Source organism: Octopus bimaculoides, chromosome 4 (assembly GCF_001194135.2).
Source record: "Octopus bimaculoides isolate UCB-OBI-ISO-001 chromosome 4, ASM119413v2, whole genome shotgun sequence".
Taxonomy (NCBI): Eukaryota; Metazoa; Mollusca; class Cephalopoda; order Octopoda; family Octopodidae; genus Octopus; species Octopus bimaculoides.
In genome coordinates, this window is record NC_068984.1 from 33527714 (window position 1) to 33529075 (window position 1362).

A 1362-nucleotide genomic window follows, 5' to 3' on the forward strand; every position below is an offset into this window, starting at 1 on the left:
TATATATATATATATATATATATATATATATATGTATATATTCACAATATATGTAGGTATGTATGTATATATAAATTATATATGTATGCACATGTGTAGGAATGGTTTCAGACAGAAAACGTGCATTTGTTACTGAAATACTAAACCAGAGTTAATTATTTTGTGTATACCCTAAAGTTAGGTGAGAAAACCCATGAAAAAAACATCAGCCACTAATATTATATGGACTCTAATTGCAAGCTAAAAATATGTTTGTATATGCGTGTGTACGAATGTTGGTGCGTGTTTTTGCATGGGTTTGAGCTTATGTTTGTATGAGTGACTGAGAGAATGTATGTATATGTGCGTGTTTGTATAACATAACACTTGTCTCAATTTGTGGAACCACTTGATTGTTATCAGAAAAAAATGTGCATCAATCAAATCAATATAATAGATGATCATCTGAATGTGCAATCAATAGTTTTTTTTATCTATTAAATGTCTTCTATAAGTGATAACAAGAAATGGATGTACAACATTTATGAGAATAAACAATAAAACTAATTTATTTACGGATATTTCTATTTTGGTTTTGATTGTTTTATACGAGGTTCATGTAGTTTTGAACACCCAAATTTATCAAATCACGATGTCTCACTCTCTGATATATTGATATTTTTTTGCTTTAACATTAAGTTTAAACGTAAACGTTTACCTTGTTGTTCTTGAATATATAGAAAATGAGAAAGTAGAAAATTGATTTAGCACTCATCTTACCCATGAGTTGATGAAAGTTATCAATCATGCTGTCAACGAGTTCCATATAAACGCAAAACAAATTTATATACACGTCGTGTTTATAAATCAACTTCAGACTAAACGCTTTTAAAATTGATATGGTTTTCCTCTTTTCTAATGTGTTCTTTAGTCCCAACAAGGTGCTGGATTTTACTTTTGCTTCAATATCAGCTGAAAGCGTATGACAAATACATTTATTATCCTAGATCATATCCACATTGGCTTTCATACTTCTCTTCCGATGATGAGAGGATAAGTGCCGATGTAGATGTAACAGATTATACCCAAGAAACTAATCAAATTTTCATAATACAGGTGCAGAATATTTGAATAGGTTAAAGTGTTTGCATCGCATGCATTTGGTTTTGCGTTCACCCGTCTGTGTTGTACATTAGGTACGTGTATTTTACTTTATCCTGTGACACCAAATTCCTTGTGAGTGAAAATTGATAGACAGAAATACATACCTACATACGCACACGCGCGCATGCATGCACACACACACACACACACACACACACACAATCACCCTGAGGCACACACACATTCACGCATATATATATATATATATATATATATATA